We start from the raw sequence: 21,961 nt of genomic DNA, 5'->3' as shown, positions 1-21,961 counted from the left end.
GCCCCAGCTGTCTCTGTTTTGCCTTGCCTATGACATCTCTTGCTCTCTAAACTGTGCTTGTAAACAGAGCACTAAAGCCTTAGTCCATTCCCCTGTCTTCTTCCTAGAGAAATGATTTCTGGTCTAAATTTTTATGTATCAATCCATGTCATGTTTTACACTTAAAATTTCCTTTTTTTTTTTTAACACATGATACTGATAATGTAGTTTTGTTTTGAAGTCCTCTGTAAACCCATGCTGTCAGTGTTCTTTTTTTTTCCCCCTTTGCTTTTGGTTTGGGGCCACACCCGGAGAGCCAGGCGGTCCTCCTGGTTCTGTACTCAGAAATCACTCCTTTTGGACTTAGGAGACATTATGGGATCCTGGAGATTGAATCTGTGTTGTCCGCAGGCACGCGCCCTCCTGCCGTCTTATCTCTCTGGCTCCTGTCAGTGACACGTTTGTAGTTTTCTCTCAACATGGTTTTTCCTCTATGTGTGCTGCACAGATCCATTATCTAATCACCTCATCTTTCAGCCCATTTCAGCCTTTCTCCTTTCAGCTTGTCCTGTTTAAAAGAGCTGACCCTGGGGGCCGGAGCGATAGCACAGTGGGTAGGGCGTTTGCCTTGCCCGCTGTCGACCTGGGTTCGGTTCGATCTCCGGCATCCCATATGGTCCCCCAAGCACCACCAGGAGTAATTCCTGAGTGCAGAGCCAGGAGTAACCCCTGAGCATCACTGGGTGTGACCCAAAAAAGCAAAAAAAAAATAAATTAATTAATAAAAAGAGCTGACCCATCAGGGACTGGAGCGATAGATAGTACCACAAGTAAGGTACTTGCCTTGCACGCGGCTGACCCTGATTCAACCCCCAGGATCCCATATGGTCCCCTGAGCATCGCCAGGTGTTGCCCCAAACCCGAAAGAAAAAAAATGCAGTGTATCGAAGTCCTAGTTAAACCAGATCGTTCACTAAGACTTTTTCTTGATCTTCTTTCTCCTGTAGGATATGAACTTTTCCATTTCTGAACCCGCTGTCATTTTATTCGGGTTTGTGTGGTGGCAGGTGCATATTCTTCTGTTTCGGTGGTTTCCTCCTCGGCACGCCTTCTCTGCTGTCCTGTCCGCTCCTGGAAAGTGGACGAGATTGCTCCTGCCGAGACTCACCCCGCTGCCTATCCAGGGCGACCAAATGCTCAGTCAGGTTACTCCGTCCAGTGCAAGACTCAGCTTTATGTTTCTCTGCAGTTAGGTTTGAGCCTGATAACGGATCCCTGAGAAGTAAACTGTGTGCAGCAGCATTCAGCACTGTCAGGACAGGTCCTGGTGAAGGCGGTCGGGACTTGTGTCCTGCAGGAGAAGTTGCAAGTCCTCCCTGAGCAAAGGGAACGGGCATTGTTTGGTGATCTCCTCCCAGCGAGGCCGGGTGTGCCCGGGCCATCCTTCGTTCACTAGGGATTAGGTGCCACCATGCCATGGCCGCCATCTTCAAGGTCTTGTCTTGTCACCTTCCCTGGAGCCATGTTTGGTGCAAGGACATAGTAGAGACTGCCTCCTATACACGGATGCCTCCGAAAAGCCTTGTGGCACTACACAAACACACACACACACACACACACACACACACACACACTCAAACTCCCCATGACACTCCCCATTTTAATTGGACCATTCTCAGCAGAATATTTCAGGACTTTTAATTCTGGAATGTTAGACTATGACATGATATCACTTCAGCCTCCTGGACTTGCTTCCCTTCCTGCCAAAAAGAAATTAAATATTAAGTCGAACTCTATGAAATTACCATTTCGTTGTAGTCAAGTGTCAGCAGTTTCTTATAGTTAAACCTTCGTACATCAGCTTGTGATTTCCTCTTGGGGCTCTGAAGAACACCGTGAGGGACCTTTTGAAAGTGGATCGTTGCGAATCCATTAATTGTAGAATGCGTGTCTGAACTTGAAGTTGCACACCATAATTATCTTTAGCCCGGATTTTGGTTAAAAAACTTAGTTTTTATTTCTTCGCATTTAGGATGTTGGGGGCGGTGGTGGAGGAAGGCGCGAGGGTTGTAAGTTGACCAGTCCCGTCCGGGGAATAAGCCTTAACCACAAGTAACCGGGCCAGTTGGCTTTCATGAGGTTACAATATTTTTGAGTGAATGCGCCCTCCCCCCACCACCTGCCACCCCCGTGTCTCCTCCTGAGTCTGGATCAGAGGGATCTGGCTCTTCATTTCATTTGGTGACGTCACAGGAGTGAGGTGAGAACCCTCGTTCCTGTGAAAGACCCAGATTCTTACTGTGTGGTTCCCTGCACACAGGATAGGGGGTCGTCGGGGAGGCCAGAGTCAGGGGAAAGAGTCGGGAAGCGGAAGACGAGTCAGCAGATGCTGCAGAGTAAGACTGAGACACAGGAATGGGGCAAGGGCGGGGGTTGGGGGTGGGGATTCACAGCTCTGGAAGCTCTGCTCTGTTTGTCTCATCCTTTCAGAGTGTGTAAACCTTGAACGTTAACCGTGTCGGGGCACAGCGCTCCTTGGAAAACATCATGTATAGAACTCAGCTTCGAAAGGATCGGTCTTACGTTCTGAAACAGTTCATTGAAAAGTCAGGGTCATTTTAAACGAGTGCCTTTGGAATCATTAATCACTGACATCAAAGGAAAAGAGAATTCTTCAGAGGCTTCCTTGTTAGCAAGGCTTGGTATTTACATGAAGATTGTCTAGTGTGAGGGATTGAGATGAGACCTGGCACATAATGCACGTAACAGAAACATTTGTGGCAGCGGCCTCTCATCTGTTGTCAGAGTTCACCTCTCTTTGGGGTTCCTTTGTGAGCATTTGTGGCTTTGAACAGGAAGCTCACCTGCTTGAGTGTCAGACTCTATTTTCTGGAATGTTCAGCACAAAGGATGAGATTATCTCACATGACGAATACTTGGTCGTCGCTATGTAGTGACCAGGAACCAGAGACTTTCCACTGGCTTCAGAATTCTGAAAAGTTGAAGTTAATTATTTGTTGCATCTTAAATTTGTAGCAGTGTGGTGAAAATGACCTTTTCTTTTAACAAAATTGAATTCCTTCTCTTTTATATTAGTCCTTTTTTGTGGTAATATGCTAGTTCATTATGAAAATATTCTAGTTCATTATTTTTTTTGGGGGGGAGCACACTTGACGGTTCTCAGGACTTACTCTTGGCTCTGTGCTCAGGGCTTATTCCTGATGGTCTCGAGATACTTGGTGCTGGGTATTGAACCTGGGTTGACCACATACAAAGCAAACACCCTACCCATTGTACTATAGCTATGGTCCCGGAAATTATGATTTAAAAAAAAAAATCCATGCACATTTCCCAGTTTGTGTGCTCTCTGGTTGAGGCTGTATATTTATCTGTATTGAAAACTACCCATTTTGTTCTGGAATTTGGACAAGATGCTCTAAAAAAGGAAGGCACTTGCCTTGCAAATGTGGCCACATGGGTTCAATCCTTGGTATCCCACGTGGGCCCCCAGCTGCCAGGAGTGATTTCAGAGAGCAGAGGTAGGAGAGCCAGGAGTAAGCCCTGAGCATCACCCGCCCAGAAACAAACAAAAAAAAAGGTTTTACAGGATATGCTAAGGCTGTGTTACCAATAAATAAACTAAACATGTAGGAGGAGAATTTGACAACTTGGAATTTGCCGTCTGAGTTAATGGGAGATAGTTGGGTTTGTGTGAGCCCAGGGGCCAGAGCATTATTATAATAATAATAATAGTAATAGGATATGTAGTATTATGTATGTACCACCTTACAGCATTTTAAAACTAAACACATATGTTCGTTTTAAGAGGGATGAGATCTGGAATTTTTTTAACCATTTTCCAAAGGTTGTAGTTACAGGCATTGGCAGCACATGTCTTAGTGAATATTATTCTCTGTAGGCTTCAGCAGTGGGCTGGAGCGATAGCACAACGGGTAGAGCGTTTGCCTTGCACACCGCCGACCTGGGTTCGATTCCTCCGCCCCTCTTGCAGAGCCCGGCAAGCTTCTGAGAGTATCCCACCCGCACGGCAGAGCCTGGCAAGCTCCCCGTGGTGCATTCAGTATGCCAAAAACAGTAACAACAAATCTCACGATGGAGACTTTACTGGTGCCCGCTCAAGCAAATCAATGAACAACGGAGGACAGTGATATGGTGAGGTTTCAGCTGTATAGTTAGTCATAAAAGTCTTAATAATTAGTTGTGCAGATAGAGTATTTGAATAACAAATAGGAAGCCACAGAAAGAGTAATAGTTACACACTCAGAAGACCTGTCAGGTGAGGACATACAGAAAGAGCATGGCTTCTTAGGCTTTCCTCATGCAGCTTCTTGTTGCACAAGAAATCTTTTTTTGGGGGGGCCTGGGGAGGGTCACACCCAGCAGTGCTTGGGACTTATTCTTGGCTCAGCTTGGCTCGGGTGTGAGTGGACTGTACGGGGTGCCAGGAATTCAACCTGGGTGAGCTGTGTGCAAGGAAAATGCCCTGTCAGCCCTGCTTACTATTGCTCCAGCTGCTGCCCAAGAAATTTTTATGCCACCTGAGTATATAGTTGTATAAAATAAATCACTTATCACTTAACTTCCCGTTAGTCGTCGATTTGCTCGAGCGGGCGCCAGTAACGTCTCCATTTGTCCCTGTCGCGTGCTAGTGTAGCCCAATGGCATCTCTTCGCTCCGGGAACATGGAGGGCCTCAAACCGATCGTTCATGATCTTCACGAAGAAGTCTGACCATCTGGTAGGTGGGCGGCCACGCGGTCTTTTGACATCCCGTGGGATCCAGTCGGTAACAGCTCTAGTCCAGCGGTCGTCTTTAAATCTCATTACGTGACCAGCCCATCTGATTTTTGACACCTTGGCAAACGAGACAGCGTCCCTGATCCTTGATCGTCGACGGATGTCAGAACTCCAGATTCTTTCTCTCATTTGAGTGAAACGTGATATTCCAAGCATAGCTCTTTCTATTCTTCTTTGGGAGACCTGAATGGCGTTCTCATCTTGTTTGCGTAGGGCCCAGGTCTCTGAGGCATATGTTAATGCAGGAAGAACAGTGGAATCAAAGAGATGTGCCCGGAGCCGGAGGTTCTTCGTCCTCTTAGCTATTTCTTCGACGTTCTTGAAGGCGTTCCAAGCCGCTCTCTTCCTCCTGCGCAGCTCGGGTGCCAGGTCATTTGTCATGTTGACCTCTCGACCTAGGTACACATAGCTGTTGCATTCGGAGATGGTCGTTCCATTGAGAGCGAATGGGGCGTCAGGAACAAGGCCGTTTCTCATAAACATTGTCTTCGTAAGATTCAGCTGTAGTCCTACCTTTCCACACTCACGGTCAAAGTCGGCCAGCATTTGTGCCGCTTGGCTGATGTTTGGTGTTATTAAAACAATGTCATCAGCAAAGCGGAAGTGGTGTAGTTGCCAACCATCTATCTTCACTCCCATTCCTTCCCATTCCAGTCGTCGCATGATGTTCTCGAGGGTGGCACTGAAGAGTTTTGGTGAAATGGTATCATAAAATAAATAAACAAAGCAAATATTTACTGCCAGGCTGGAGAAAAGATAAAGTGGTTAAGGTTGTTTGCCTTGACCTAGGCCTTAAGCCAGGTCAGTGTTGTGAGGAAACCATTGAGCAAGAGTATTGAACGGAGCCCAGCTGGTTTAGAACAGAACCCACCAGCTGCCAGTCTGAAGCATGGTGTTGGCGCTAGAAAGATGAAGTTAGGCGGTTGCATTTCATGCCGAGGTTTTAGTCTAAAACTACACTAATTCGTAAACTTGGGATTGTATACGTAGGTTTATATTTTAGGTAATTCGGGAACAGAATCACTTTAGGACGATGGTGATAGAGAAGGGGAGCTTCGGAAAACAGTCAACTAAAATAGGAAAGGATAATACACAGATGACCAGTCTCGGTTATGGGACTTGGGGATTGAGATGGTTGGGTTTTTGGTTTTTGGGGGGCCACAACTGTTCTGTGCTCAGGAATTACTGCTGGCAGGCCTTTTACTCATACGTATGAGGTGTTCGGGATTGAACCAGGGTCGGCCATGTGCAGGGCAAAACACTCTACCAATTGTACTATCGCTTTGGCCCCTGGATTGGTTGGTTTTGATACCTTTGCTCCAAGGGCTTGTGGTAGAAATCCGAAGAGCACCGAGGGTAGTTCAGCATTCTCCGTGAGTACTGAATGTAGAGTATCAACTAGTATAAGACGGCAGAACTTGGGTCCAGCCTAGTCTTCTGATTTCGTCAGTGCTCTTTCTTTTATACCCTTCCGCTTTACTGGAGGTACTGCTGATTAAGTGGCTAAGTAACACAAGCAGATGCCTGGGGAGTGAAATGGGACTCTGAGGAACACGTGATGCCGAGATTCGACCACCTGCTCTTTCCATTTATGACTTAGACACGGAATGTGTGTATTTCTGCGTACCCTGTTCCTAATGCAAGAGATCTCAGTAGTTTAGAGCTGTCCTTGGTGAGGGTGAGAGGGAGCACCCCCAGTGGCGCGCAGGACTTACTGCCGGCTTCGCATTCAGGGATAGGTCCTGGTGAGTTTGAGCGACCCTATGGGTGCCAGGGATTGAACCCAGGTGCAGGGCAGAGCTCACCTGCTGTTCCGTCTCTCTGGGCCCTTTCAGCTACCTAAAAAAATAAAGTAGTAAAGTAATGAGTTGTTCCTACTGGTGCTGGCATTTGTGGTCTTGGTACACCTTCCCTCACCACCATCAGAGCGCCCAAGACCTCTAGAGATGTCTTCATTTGCGATTCAGTTCTTCATAGTCAAGGGATCACTTTATGTTTTGGGTCCGAATGAATATGCCCTTTCCTCTCCCCACCCCCAGTGTTGAAGATGAAGCAGTCCTCTTCCAGGGGATAGGCTGCGGGTGGGTGCTGTGGGTGAGTTAGTCCTGGAAACCCCGTTTGTCTTTGAAGCCCCCAATTTTCAAGCATCTCCTCCCCCCACCCCGCCCGCAACCCCATCAGCAGTCACGTTTACTTATGGAGATCATATTGCTTGAAAGGGCATAAATGCTGCCGATCAATAAAGTGGTTTTGCTAACGGGAAATTCTTTTTCGAGAATAGCCCTCTAAAAAATCCTTTCTCTTTGGTTTTAAAACATGTAGCGAGGTATATTTAAGATGGAACTGATTCTCTTTTTCATGTCTACCAGGCTTTTATCTGGTAACATACTTGAAGACCCAAAATAGCTTTTTCTGGCCCAACTGACACTTACTCTCCACCTACTGTAAGGGTCTGGCACTGGCATTTCATTTTGCTGCCAGGATGAAATCTCCTGGATTTGACGACGAGTTCCCGAGTCAATAAACATCTGATAATGCTTGGCGTCTGGGCTACTTAATTCCTCTTCATCCTTTCTGGGACTTTTCTGCTAAAACCTCTGACCTGGCTGAAAACTAAAGAGAAGAAAGCTTTCCTAGTTTTAGATTTCAGTGACTGATGTTTCGGTTTGGGGGCCACATGAGGTAATGCTCAGGGATTCTGCTGGCTTGGCCGACCATGTGGTGCCGGCCATTGGGCCGGGTATCCTGCATGCACACAGCATGTGCTCAGGCTCTGTGTTCACCTCTGTGGTCTGAAAACGACTTAGCAGTGAAAACCGACCCTGATTGATTTATTTATTATTATTTTTAATTTTTATTAGTGAGACCTTGAGGTACAGTTGTAGACTTAGAAATTTTTGTGCTTGGGTTTCAGTTATACAATGATCGAATACCCTTCCCTCCACCAGTGCCCATTTCCCACCACCACGGATCCCAGTATCCATCCCACCCCGCCTCTGTGGCAGGGCATTCCCTTTTGTTCTCTCTCTCCTTTTGGGTGCTATCGTTTGCAAAAGAGGCATTGAGTGGCAGTCATGTTTGGTCTATAGTCTGCTTTCAGCATGCATCTCCCATCCTGGGAGGATCCTCCCAACACCCTTTGTTTGGTGCTCCCTTCTCTATCTGAGCTGCCTTTTCCCCTAGCATGTGCAGCTGGCCTCCGAGCCATGGAGTAAACCTCCTGGTCCTTATCTCGGCTATTCTTAGGTATACCAGACTTAGTCTCCTATTTTGTTACTTCATGTTCCCCAGATGAATGCAATCTTTCTATGTCTGTCCCTCTCTTTCTGACTCATTTCGCTTAGCATGATACTTTCCATGTAGGACCACTTGTATCCTACCCTGATTTATACTGAGCACTTTAATACTCGTAACAATTCCATGAGACAGTCTTATGCCTATTTATAGATGAATCCACTCAAAATATTTAGGCAGTATTTCAGGTGCTAAGGACAGGGGCCAGAGCAATAGCACAGTGGGTAGGGCACTTGTCTTGCATGTGGCCAACCCAAATTTGATCCCCATGGGCATCCCATATGGTTCCCCGAGCCCACCAGGAGTGATCCCTGAGTGCAGAGTCAGGGTGCAGAACTCAGCCCCTGAGCACTACCAAGTGTGACCCAAAAAACAAACAAATAGAAAAATAAAGTTCTTAGGTTGTTATAGTACCTGTCAAATGAAGTCCCTACTAAGACACAGAGGAGTAGAATAATTTGCCCAGAGTCATCAAACAAGAAAGCAGGAGAGCTCGGATGTAGAGAGAGGCACATCTGGTGTGTTCCAGGAAAGTGTCTGAAACCATTCACTTCATTATTGTGTGTCCTTTGTAATTACATCACATTAGAAAAATAGGTGGAACCCCAGTGTTTCTTTTCATGAGTTCCAGAAAGAATCCACCTTGGCGCAGGCAGATCTTCCTCGTCCCCTCCCTTCTTCCTCCTCTCTCTCTGCCACTTCTACCTGGACATGGCCTGCGCAGGGGCCTGCTGTGGCATTTGGCTGTGTGCTCTGAGGACTGAGACCGTCTTGTTTGTGTCCTTGGCTTCCTGCATGTTCCTTGCCCACTTGCAAGTTCTTTCTTGTAGCACAGTGATGAGTAATGTGTTGTTAACATTGTAATGTAATCATACCAGTTGGAATTTTTTTCCCATTCCCTAGTTCTCTCTGGTGACTCTAGGGTCAGACTTGCTGTCTGCAGTCCATTCAAATCAAGAATGCTTTCCGTGTACAAAGGGAGTGGAAAATAGTCCTGAGATTGGCAGGAATATGAAAATCCAATGTCTTTTGCTCAGTTAAGATAGACGTTTGTTACCATTCTAGTTTTTTGGTCTTTTTTTTTTTTTAGCTGATGTGATCCAAGGCATTATTTGGTTAATTTTATGGGTATTATCACTTTGTGTCATTAGGGATAAGCAGTGTTTATTTTGGAGTTAAGAACTTAAAAACAGGGATGAGAGCGATAGTACAGTGGGGAGGTGCTTGTCTTATAGGCAACCAACCCAGGCTCAATCCCGGGCAGACCATTTGCTCTCTGAGCACCTCTCAGAGTGATCCTGATCTCAGAGGGGCAAACCCTGAGCACCGCCACCCTGTTAACATCCCCAGCCTCCTGCTAACCCCCAAAAGGAACTTAAAGATGGACAAAAGAATTTATTTTGGGGGGAGCCATGGCAACATCTGTCAGTGCTGAGAATCTGAGTGCAGGAAGTCAAACCCAGGACTCCATGCGAAATCTCCAGCTCTTGAAGCCACCTCCTGGATGCCAGCATCGCCTCAGAAAGAACAGTAGAACATGCTTAAGGTGGAAGGAGCTGGGTTCCAGTAGGAATCCGATTTCAGGAATTAGGTGGGATCAAGGTTGCAAATGTTAGAACTTTTTAGTACTGGGGAATGGCTCATGACGCAAATGAGACGGTTTATGCGAATGTGTTTGAGCAGAGCCCGATGCTCATTCTGTGAGTAGTAAGTGTTCACTGAATATAAAAGGCACTTAAGTGCCTTCCTCTGCTTTTTTTTTTAATTAGTGAAACACCATGAGGTATGATTGTAGATCCTCTGCTTTTGTTAATGGACACAATTCCACTGTCGGTGGAATGTCCTCCCGTTGTTCATCAGTTTGCTCGAGTGAGCACCAGTAACGTCTCCATTGTGTGACTTGCTGTTACCGTTTTTGGCATATCGAATACGCCACAGGGAGCATGCCAGGCTCTGCCGTGCGGGCAGGATACTCTTGGTAGCTTGCCAGCCTCTCTGAGAGGGGCGGAAGAATAGAACCTGGGTCGGCCACGGGCAAAGCAAACGCCCTACCCGCTATGCTGTTGCTCTGGTCCTATGAACACGATTATTTTTAATAAAATTGAAAATGCTTGTTTACTTTAAATTTTTTTTAATTTTTATAAAGTTGTTCACAATGATTCATTTACATTTAATATTTGAACACCAATCCCACCACCGCTGCACCTTCCACCACCGTATTTCGAATGTTTCCACCCTAAATCCCAAACCGTGCCCCCCCCCGAAGCAGAACGGAAACAATTTTGTGTTAATTATTGCTTGTTATGAATAATCCCCTAAAAATGGTCCAATTAAGTTTCCTTAGAGGAAAGTGTGTGAAGATTGTTGTGTTTCATCCTGGGGCCAGTAGGCCCGTGTATAAGAGATTATAACACGTCAGTTAACTCCCATCAAATGTTGTGTGCTACTCTTGGTACCTCAGTGGTATGAGATGCTCCGGGAATTCTCAAATTTAGAATGCTTATACAGCAGATTCACTCACGGGTGAGGCCCGTCCAAGCCTGTGGGGAATGGCTGTGAGCATTGGCAGCAATCGAGTTCTGGAGGTTTTCGGTGGCAGGGGCTCTGTTGGGGCGGGGAGGGAAGTTGGGGGGGGAGGGAAACCCGCCCCCACAGAGACAGCCTGACGCTGGGTCTGGAGGCATCTCTGAGGCGTGTCCTATGTTGCTCCCTTGTTTTTTCAAGTTTTTTAAATTTCAGAGTTATCGTGTGTGTGTGTGTGTGTGTGTGTGTGTGTGTGTGGTTTTGGGGTTCTGTGGCTATTTTTTGAGTCATATATCTGGTGGTGCTCAGGACTTACTCCTGCTGCCGTGCTTGGCGATCACTCCTGGTGGTACTTGGAAGAGTGTGTGTGGTGCTGAGGATCGAACCCACGCTGACTGTGTGGAAGCACCTTACCTGCTGTACCTCCTCTCCAGCCCGGCCTGCTTTATTTCATGCCTCCATAAAATGTTCAGTTCATAATTCTGGGGCCAGGGAAGGGGCTCCAGGTCCAAACGCCCGCTTTGCTTGCACACCTTTGAGTTGTTGCTTTCCTGGCTACCTGTGCGTGGCTGTGGTGGCCATGCTGGAGATTGATGTCTTGGTTGTGTCACCTGGGAAGACTGCGGGTCGGTCGTGTGGTCAGTGCTGAAGACCAAGTCCAGGCCCCTCCCCCGTGCACAGCCACCTTAACTCCATTTGCAACCTTGGAGGAGAAATCTGGTGTGGGGTCGGTGTGGGCAGGAGGAAGCTTGTGACTGACTGACTGTGTGGCAAACATGGAGATCACTTTTCAGAGCAAAATACTGAGTATTTTTTAGCCTGTTGTGTCTCTTTGGCTGTTCTAAGTTGATCATGCCCTAGACAACAAAGATAAGCCTGTTTCATATTCAGAATGAATGGACTGGAGCCATAGCATAGTGGTAGGGCATTTGCCTCGTGCTCAGCCAGCGCGGCTGAGCCGGGTTCGATTCCTCCGCCCCTCTCCGAGAGCCAGGCAAGCTACCGAGAGTATCTCGCCCGCACGGCAGAGCCTGGCAAGCTCCCCGTGACGTATTCGATATGCCAGACACAGTAACAACAAGTCTCATGATGGAGACGTTACTGGACGTTACTGGGTTTGCTCGAGCAAACCGATGAACAACGGGAGGACAGTGACATATTCAGAATACTTGGGTCTAAGATACTTGCTGTCAGAGTATTATTTGTGCTTTGAGAACTGCACGAAAAGAGATGAGAAAACCCTCAAGGGGTTTAACTTTCACTGAATCAGGGCATGTTTGTGAAAATGCTTTTGCAGTCAAAAAAGGTGACAGTAGGGGCTTGAGCGATAGCACAGCAGGTAGGGCGTCTGCCTTGCACGCAGCCGACCCGGGTTCGATTCCCAGCATCCCATATGGTCCCCTGAGCACCACCAAGAGTAATTCCTGAGTGCAGAGCCAGGAGTAACTCCTGTGCATCACCGGGTGTGACCCCCTCCCCCCAAAAAAAGTGACAGTAAAATGGAAACCTCGTTCTCAGACAGCTGCATGCACAAATATATTTGTTCATCTAGACCTTAATTGTACATTTCTCAGCAGGGAGCAATTAAATGATGACAGTCGAAGCCCATTTTTGATCCACATTAGCTCTCAGTTCCCCATAAATGAGGAGAATCGCGGATACTTGCTGGGCACAGTAGTGTGCCAAGCAGTGGGTTAGGCCCGTTAGAATGTTCTTCCATCCCCTCCTCTCTGCTGATGGTGCCAGTGAGGGGCTGACCCAGGGTCGCTGCTGCATCTGGTTGTGGCCCGTGGTGGGGCCCACAGCCCATTCTGGGGTCACATCCCTCCTCGCTGGGGGTGTCTGCTTCTGGGGCTCTTAAGCCTGCTCCCAGGGGGCTGTGCTCCTTCCACAGTGCTTGCCCCTCCCCCCTTTAGTCTTAGCGCTGTGGCCTTAGTGCTCTGCTGTGGGTAGCAGAACTGCCAGTACTTCTTGGGCACATGTGAGTTCCTGAGTGTTTTTTTGTGGGTGGGCAGGTGTGGGGGAAGATTGGGGGAGGGGAGGGGAAGGAGCTGCTCTCAGCTCTGTGCCTTGAGGTCACGCCCGGCCGTGCTTGGGGGACCTTGCGGTATTGGAGATTGAACCCATGCCCCCTGCTTGCAAGCGGGAACTCCAGTCCTTGGAGCTGTTTCTCCAGCCCCCTGGTGTAGAATTTTTTCCAAGCCAAAGAAAGTTGTCAGTTTCAGAGACTTGGTTCTGTCCTCCTGCTGTAGTCTCCGGCCTACTGCGTTCTCACCCGTCCCAAAGGCTCTGTCTGCTTGAGAAACTTCCTGAGCCCATCCCAGTGAGATGCTCCTTCTTCCGCTTCCTGCCATGCAGCAAACTAATGACCTGTTAGATTTCTTGCACCGGGTTCAAGTGCCTGTTAGGGGAGAATGTGACTCGTCTTCTGTATATCCTTGGGCCCCATGCAGCCCCTGTCTGCTGCTCAGAGACCCAGCGGGGGAGATTTGAAGTGACGGGCTCAGTCGGTTTGGAGAGATGTGAGCCCTAGGAAGGTGACTGGCATCAGAAGGCCGTGGGTGACGGCAGGCATGCCAGCCAAGATTTCTTAGGCCCATTTCATGAAGTTTTGATGTGACCAAGAAAGATAGAATTGTGGGGGCCAGAGCCATACATTGGGCAGAGTTCTTGCCTTGCACATGGCCAACGTGGGTTTCATCCCTGACATCACGTATGGGTCTCTGAGCCCCGCTGGGATTTTTGATCCCTGAGCACAGAACCAAGAGTGGGGTCGTCGGTTGTAGCCCCAAAACGAAACAGCCCAACAAAAAAGTCCCTCTCCCCTCCCTGCAAAACAAAAGATAGAATTGTGGGATTTGAAGATGAAGAATTTAAAAGTAGGGGCTGGAGCGATAGCACAGCGGATAGGGCGTTTGCCTTGCACGTGGCCAACCCGGGTTCGATTCCCAACATCCCCTATGGATCCCAACATCCCCCGAGCACCTCCAGGAGTAATTACTGAGTGCATGAACCAGGAGTAACCCCTGTGCAACGCTGGGTGTGACCCAAAAAGCCAAAAAAAAAAAATTAATAGAAGTAATAGAAAATATCTTTGATTTCAGGGGCGGGGGATTCCCCAGCAATGCTGGAGTGAACTCGGGCTGTAACCTAGCATTGCATGGGTGGACATGTGGTTGCTGGGGACTGAATTCACACCAGCAACACACTCCAGTCCTCTGAGGTATCACTCTGACCCCCAAAGTATCCTTGAATTATATAATTTGTGAAAAGCAGATTTCTTTTTCTAATGGTGTGAGACTTTCAAAATACTAGTGTTCTGAGGAATTTACTGAAAGAAATGTACAAAGTGAGTTCATTTTCTCTGGATTACTGATTGTGGATAGAATTGTCCTAGAAAATTGGCCTTCCCATTTCTCTAAGTGAATAGAAATCGTTTAAGTGGCAGCAGAATGGCCAGCTGTTGGAATGAAAAGGAGAGATTACCAATTACTGATGATTAGGGTGGATTAAGGGGCAGTGTGTGTTTTGCCTTTGTTGATTTTAATACTTATTTTTTCGTGTCTTACATGCAATAGTGAGAATCTTTTCAAGGGCTCGCATAGAACTTTTGTTTTTACGAACTCATTTTAAAAGTTGAATTTATTGAGGATCAACCCTTTAAACTCTGCTGGGCTTTGACTGGAAGGAGTAAGAGAAGATTTATCGTATCTGGCAAATGGACAGATTGCTCTAAATCTTAAAAATACACACCAATATGGTTTCTGTTCTGTTCCAGTTGGGCCACACTATAGCAGTAGGCTTCCTCTGGACTCTGCTCTGATTTTTTCACCGATCACTTCCATTATACAAGTCTTCCAAATTACTAAATTTTCCATGTAACAGTTCTAAGGGATCTTATCAGTACCAATGGAAAGAAAAATGCCAGTTCACAAAAGAGTTTTCTCTAAAACATCTCCCAGTTTGGGCTAACACATCGGTCTCTTTGGTATGGAATTGGTCGTGTTCTCCTTCTCACAAAGGAAGCAGCAGGACGGTGTCAGCAGGGATGCTGGACAGAGTGGAGGCTCAGTGGTTTTTCCGGTCTTCACGTAGCTCTGGTATCTACATTGAATTTGCAGTCATTTGGAGTCAGGCTGATTTTAATACCTGATTGAACTAAAAATGTTTAGGAAAAGAAGTCTGTTGTAGATATGATCATGTAAACCTGCAGAAAATAAATGTCTGAGCTGGGCCACTAACTTGCCTGGTTAAAACACAAATAGTGGGGCTGGAGCAATAGCACAGCGGGTAGGGCATTTGTCCTGTACGCGGCCGACCTGGGTTCAATTCCCAGCATCCCGTATGGTCCCCTGAGCACCGCCAGGGGTGATTCCTGAGCGCAGAGCCAGGAGTAACCCCTGTGCATCGCCGGGTGTGACCCCCAAAAAAGCAAAAAAAAAAACCCCCCACACAAGTAGTTACAACACAGAATACTACCATTTTTTGTGTGTGTGAGTGTGTGGGATTGTACAAATTCAGTAAAGCTCACCTAGCGGATGAATCCAGCTGGTAAGGCTCGTAACCCTGGCCCCACCCGGCGCACCCCCAGGAAGGATCCCTGAGACAAACATGGCCCTGCCACCCGTACTCCCAGAAAAACTAAGGTAGAACCAACTCATGAAGGGCTTCATTTGTCACGTGTTAGAATTCAGATCGTTTTCAAAGTTAATCTATTACTCTTTTGTTAAAATAATACTGCATCACATAACAATTTTCAAATGTGCACCACCGAGATACCTGTGTGTGCATTTGTATGGACGTATGTACACACATGCTACATTAAGCCCACCACTGAGAGCCCAGTTCCGTCCCTGAAAATACGTTTGTTCCCTTTGTCCCAATTGACTCCACACCCTTTGGGAATTGAACTTAATTTTTACAAGTTCATTTTTACTATATTTAGTTCATTTGTCAATTTTCGTACCATGGAGGAGAGAGAGTTTCATCTTTTGGGGAGACGGAGGGTGGAGTTGGGGCTTCACCCAAGGCGGTGGGGGAGTGACGCGCTGATCGAACCAGTGTTGGCCACATGCAGGGCAGGTGCCATAACCTCCGTACTGCCTGTTTGCCCACAGAAATTTAGGAATTTTTTAAAATTTTATTTTATAAAATCATTCACAACAACTTGTTACATTTAATATTCAAACACCAGTCTCACTCCTGTTACACCTTCCCACCCCCTTATTTTGAATGTTTCCGCCCCGAACCCCAAACCTTGCCCCCAAAGCAGAACCAAAATAATTTATTTTGTATTGCTTGTTGGGCCGGAGCGATAGCACAGCGGTAGGGCGTTTGCCTTGCACGCAGCCAGCCTGGCCTAGCCGGGTTCGATTCCTCCGCCCCTCTTCGAGAGCCCAGAAAACTACTGAGAGTATCTCACCCGCACGGCAAAGCCTGACACGTTCCCCATGACATATTCAATATGCCAAACACAGTAACACCAAGTCTCGAAAATGGAGACGTTACTGGGCCCGCTCGAGCAAATCGATGAACAGCGGGAGGACAGTGCTACAGTGCTTGCTTATTATAAATAATCTGTTAAAAATATTCAAGAAAATTTCCTTAGAGGAAAATGTATGAAAATTCTTGTATTTCACGCTGGAGCCATTAAGTCTTTAAGAGATTGATTACTAACATATTGTTAAAGGTTGAGTCTTGGGTGCTTGTGTGTGTGTGTGTGTGTGTATAGATATAGATATATTTTTTTTTTCCGCCTCCACCCCTGCAATGATTGCCTTCTACTTTAAAACTAAACTTCTACTTTAAAACCCATCAAATGTGGTTTGCTGCTCTTGGTACATCAGTGGTACAACGTACGAGATGCTCCAGGAATTCTACAATTTAAAATACGGTTCTTCAGCAGATTCATTCAGGGGTGAAGAGGCTTGTCTGAGCCCGTGAAGAGTGGCTATGAGCGTGGCGGCAATTGAGTTCTGGAGGGTTTCAGCTGTCAGGGCTCAGTGGGAGCGGGAAGGGGGACTCACACGCCTCCCTCCAGGTTGCCCGGAGGAGACAGCCTGGTGCCGGGTCTGGAAGCGTCTCTGCGACGTGCTGTTCTGTGTTGCTCTCTTGTAAGAGCTTTGTTTCTGAGTCTTTGGATCGTGGTTGCCGTGGGTTTGATTGCCAAGTCATCGGAGACACGGGAGAGGTCACCCATTCCCGACTCCGTGCGAGCCTGAAGATTTCAGTCACAAGTCCCCCCTACCTGGGTTTTCTGCAGATTCACTCATTGGAGAATGGCCATCAGCCTGGCGGCGATTGAGTTCTGGAGGCTGTTGACTGCTGGGGTTCTCTTGGGCTGGGGAGCCACCTTGGGAATTTGAACCTTTAAGCGTTAGTCATAAAGGATCCATTGACGAATTAAACAGTGGGTTATAATGCCGTCATGTTTGCATTTAGGTTGATCAACCTGCAGGAGTAACCATTGCGAGTAAGAGCTGCAGAGAAAAGAAGATTGGAGAAATTCGTAAAACTTTGTAAATAACGTGACTAAGGGTTAGGCAAGAGAACAGTCTGGTCTTGGACTTGGGTGATGTCTGTTAGAACAAGCATACTGGAAGATTGTTTGCAGAGGTGGGGGGTGTGTGAGCGAATGGGGCTCTGTGTATGCTGATACTCGGGTTCAGGGCTGAGAGAATGGGTCCCTGTGTATACGCTTCTGGGGCTTCTGGGGGAGGCAGGAAAAGTTAGATTGGGGCTGTGAACACCTTTGGGCCTAGCATCTGGGCACTCGGGCGTGAGTGACATTTCTCACGGGCTTGCCGAAAAGCGCAGAGAGGAAGACCTGGGGTTACAGGTCGCCGTGCACGACACAGGGTGAGAAGAGCTCAGCGGGACAGAGGCCAGAGGCCAGCTGAGCGCGTGGCCTGAGCACAGGAGCCAGACAGGCCGGAGACGACCAAGAGCCGTGAGGAGGTGACGCCTTTGTAGAAGCCTCCGTAGCAGACCGAGGGTCGGACAGAGCTGATGCCAGCACAGTTGACCGCTTTGCAGAGGGGGGTGGGGGAGCTTAACTGGAAAGAATGTTCTTGCTTTGTTCCGTCAGTTGGGAAATTGAGTGCGGGGTTCACCAGAGGAAGCAGAGTGAAGCTTTCGCAGAAGAGGAAACGAAGCAGGCGGTCTCTGGGGTCATGCCTGTGTAGTAGGAGAAGGGGCGAGGTAGGGTCCTCTCTGTCCTGAGTCCTCACCGCTAGCCAGGCCAGCTCTGCCGCGTCATTGGCTTGTTTCTGTTCCCTCGGGCCTCTGTTTCTCCTCTGCTGTGTGTCTGTCCGTGCAGACGTTGGCCTTCTGCTTGGCCCGGAACGTACCTCCCAGGTCTGTCCAGGGTGCCACGAGCACATCACCATCAGCTTGTGCACAGAGACTCCCTCAGGAACCCTCAGCAGTCCCCTGAGTTCTCTTCTGCTCCCTCTTAGCTCTTCTCAGTGCTCCTCGTGCTGTGTTTCAAGATCTGATCGTACCCGGCTCCTGCTTCTCTCTTCTTTCAGGATCAAACTGGGTGGGTGGGATCTACTGGCCCCTCTCTTCATCTTCGTCTCACATCATTCTTAGGGCCCTCCTTCCTCCTTCCTGCCACAACAGAACTTTGATTCATACTTCATCTTCTCAGGGTATTCTTTCACTTTCCAATTTTCAATGTCACTTTTCAATTCTGACTTACTCTCTGGGTCAAACACTTCCTTGGTAGCTTCACTTCCTTGGGAAGTCTTTTCCTGACTCACCATAGGAAAAAATCTCCCCACTTAAAGTCGATCACTGTAAGTGCAGCCCACCTCTCCTGTGTCCTAGCAGCCTTGTGGGGCGGGAGATTGTTTCTTGGGCACCATTGTTGACCTAGCCCTGACCTAAGTGCTTGAGATGAGGAACAGAGTGGATTTTGGTCCTGGGAAGGTAGGTAAGGCACAGGCAGGCTTCGGCCCGGGGAGAGGACCCAGAAGGGCTGGGGCTGGCTTGCTGGCGCCCAGGATTAGATCCCTGGCACTGCCAGCTGTGGATGTAGCCTCCAGAACCCGGCAAAAAGAATAAAGTGGTTCAGTGTGAGATGAAGCTGCCAAGCTGTTGTGCAGCAGGTCGAGGAGTCGGGTTGTAGAGCCGGCAGCACTTGCTGGGGTGAAGGTAGAGGGTCTCGCTGATGGTGAGGCCCCGGAACTCAGGCAGAAATGGTGAAAGTGAACAAGTTAAGGCACGCGTTTCAATAGGAAAGGTAAACAGCCTTTTCCCAGGATGAAACAATAAGTGGGTAAGAATCCATTCAGTCCAGAAATCAATAATGTGCTCATTTCCGATTTTGGCTTTGGAGCTACGCCTGGTGGTGCTCAGAGCTCACTCCCGGCTCTGCACGGAGTCCTGGCAGGGCGCAGGGGACTGCATGACATGCTGGGGATTAAACCCTGGTCTGGCTGCATGCAAGCAAGTGCCCTCTGTACTATTGCTCCGACTTCTTTGTCTGTCATAGTAAAGAGAGCGTGAGCATTTAAGTTAAAGTCGCTGGGCATCTGCCCTTTCAAGCCTTATTCGTTTCTCTAGGCAGTGAACTGCTGCCGTATTTGAAATTAGTATTGCTGTTTCGTTGCTTTTGGGAAAGTGCTGGGTGAAAACTCACTTGTTACTACTCATTCTTGATTGCTGTCATCTCTTCAGGAGGGCATGTAAGTGGAAGTAAGGACCAGAGGCAAAGACAGAAGCAAAAGTAAAAAGTGCACAAGGTGTAAGACTTAATTCACTCCCCGTGTTGAGCCTATGGCTAATGTGTAGGTAGGAAACATTCCCAAATGAATACGGGTAAAGCCAGTCTTGATGTAAGGAAGGATTTTGTAACGCTGGCTGGGTCGTGTTAGTGTTGCAGTATTGTGCAGTATTGCTCTCCAGCAGTTCTTAATTTCAGAACTGCTTTGTTGGAGATGCCTCTAAAGTCCTCGTCAGGCTGAACCTTATATCCAAGGCACTCCGGAGGGGATGGGTGAGTCCCACAGACCAGCAGAGGAAAATCTCCAGAACCTAGTTGCTGCCATGCTCACAGCTGGTCTCTGGAGGTTCGGACTAGCTTCATCCACGAGTGAATCTGCTGGAAAACTCAGTTACGTAGGTTTTGTGACTGAAATCTCCAGGCTCTCGCAGAGTTGGGGATGAGCAACCGCCCCCCAATCTCCCTGTTCTTCCAGGAGCCTGGCGGTCACACCCACAAACTGTCTTTGGAGTCGTATAAGCTCAGTAACCAGCCGTGAATCAGAGACTCACAAGGACGTCTTGGAAGAGAGCAGGAAGCTGCACAGGTGCCCCAGACCCCAAAGCCACCGTCCAGTTAAAAATTTAACTGCAGCTGCATCACCTTATTTAACATTTGAGAATTCCTGGAGCACGCGACCGTGACATCTCATACCCTGTGCCACCGATGTACCAGGAGTAAGGCGCATTGAATAGGCTGTAAGGTAGAAAACAACCAGTATGAGTTAAAAAGAAAAAAAAATTCGCACACAAGGCCCAACCTGTAACAGCGTGTTAGTGATCTCTTGTAGGAAGGGTTTGGTGGCTCCAGGGTGAGCTATAACGATCTTAACACACTTTCTTCTAGGGAAACGTTTTTTGATCATTTTTAGAGAATTACTTATAACAAGCAATACATAATAAATTATGTAGGGCTGCTACTGGGGCGGGTTTGGGTGGTAGTTCGGAAAATTTGAAATAACGCTGGTAAGTAAGGGGTAATAGTGGTGGGATGGGTGTGTGTGAACAACTTTTTAAAAAATGCTTTGTTTATGGGCTGGAGCCAAACCACAGTGGGGACAGCATTTGCCTTGTATGTGACCCACCCAGGTTCGAACCTCAGCATCCCCATATGGTCCCCCAGTCGCCTCTGTTCCTGAGTAAGCCCCAAGCATCACTGGGTGTGACCCAAAAACCAATGTGTGTATGTAAACGAATGACTGTGTTGGCATGCAGAAAACTATTCATATGATAGTAATGTTTTTCACTGACTTCTCAGCTCGGAATCCCGTATCTGGCCGGGGAATAACCCATGGGGGGTTGGAGAAGGGCACCTCAACTCTTGTCTCCGAGCACCTTTTATCTGATTCTGTTTTGTGTGTTTGTTGTATGTTTACCACATTGTTTAAAGAGAATTATGAGAGTAACTTCAAAGGAAGTTTTAAAAGTAACTGCTAAATTCCTTTTTATTTTGGAGGGAGAGAAGATTGAAATTCATTTTGCTCCTACACTTTTTTGGGGGACAGGGGGCCCATGCCTGGCAGTATTCAGGAGTCAGGGATAACTTCCACCTCTGTGCCAGGGCTGGCCATGTGCTCGGGCCCCAAATCTGGGATATTTTTGGTCAAAACTTCATGTGTTGGCAACATTTTTCTAATTCCTATGATACCGAAATGTAAATAAATTAGATACTGATAATATTTGGATCAAAGAGAATATAAGGATCGATGCTTCTGAAATGCTAGAGACATGAAGTGCACTTTATAAACTTGACAGGGACCTCAGGAGACCCAGAATCCAAGCCGTCTAGGGTCCCCAGGAGGCGAATGAGACCAAAGTCCAGTTCGTAAGAATCCCACCGTAACGTTGAAGTGACGGTTGCAGAGAGGAGTTTCGAAGCCTTGCAGACGGATCGACCCTCAGAAGTAGCAGAGTGATACGGATTATGAAGCCCCCTAGTTAGCTCTCAGGCTGGTCAGTTTGGAGATTTGGGGCTGTATTCCTTCGCTAGCCCTTTGCTGACACCCTACTGTACTGCAGGAGCTAAGCTACTTGTAGGGCTACATATATGAATAAAACATGTATTCTCTCTGGGTCTCTTGGACTGCTGGAACAGTAATTGTAGGTGGTATGTGATGATGGCACATTATTTTTTCCTCAAAAAGAATTCGCTGCTGGGATATCAGCTAGGACAGTGGGCTGGACACTTGCCTTCCACATGGCTGGCCTGGGTTCAATCCCCAGCACCCCACAGGGTTCCCCGAGCACCACCAGGAATGATCCCTAAACTCAGAGCCAGGACTAAGCCCTGAACACTGCTGAGTGTGAGCCAAAAACTAAACAAGAAGAAAAAAAATTTTGTTTCCAAGTCAATGACATGGTTTTATGATCCACCTATTACTGTTGTTTCTAAGGAATACCGGGTATCAGGAGCTGATCATGTATCTGAACAGACTGTACCCTGGAGTAGGGAACAGATGTGAAGGCGAAGTGTCTAAGAACCGTTGTAGATAGAGCACACGCAAGACATTTGGAGTAGGTGTTCTTGGAAAGGCTCCGTTACGTAGCTCTAGGCTTCTGTTTTTGAGGGGAGGATTGGACCA

This window comes from Sorex fumeus, unplaced genomic scaffold (assembly GCF_029834395.1).
Source record: "Sorex fumeus unplaced genomic scaffold, SorFum_2.1 ptg000001l, whole genome shotgun sequence".
NCBI lineage: Eukaryota > Metazoa > Chordata > Mammalia > Eulipotyphla > Soricidae > Sorex > Sorex fumeus.
The sequence above is the reverse complement of the archived record's forward strand: the minus strand, read 5'-3'. Positions refer to the sequence as shown.